The following is a 201-nucleotide window of genomic DNA, read 5'->3' as shown; positions in this document are numbered from 1 at the left end:
TAGTCGATGTGAATATGTTTACTCCTGGAATGCTGAATCGGATTGACTGCCATGTATGTGGCACTTATATTATCGCAAAGGAGGATTGGAGAGTGTTTCAAATATACTCCCAGATCAGTAAGCAAGTATTGTATCCACGCGACTTCAGAAGTTGCAATAGACATAGCTCTATACTCGGATTTGGTAGATGATTTTGATACT

The sequence above is a fragment of the Papaver somniferum genome, unplaced genomic scaffold (assembly GCF_003573695.1).
Source record: "Papaver somniferum cultivar HN1 unplaced genomic scaffold, ASM357369v1 unplaced-scaffold_24998, whole genome shotgun sequence".
NCBI lineage: Eukaryota > Viridiplantae > Streptophyta > Magnoliopsida > Ranunculales > Papaveraceae > Papaver > Papaver somniferum.
Note: the sequence above shows the minus strand (reverse complement) of the source record.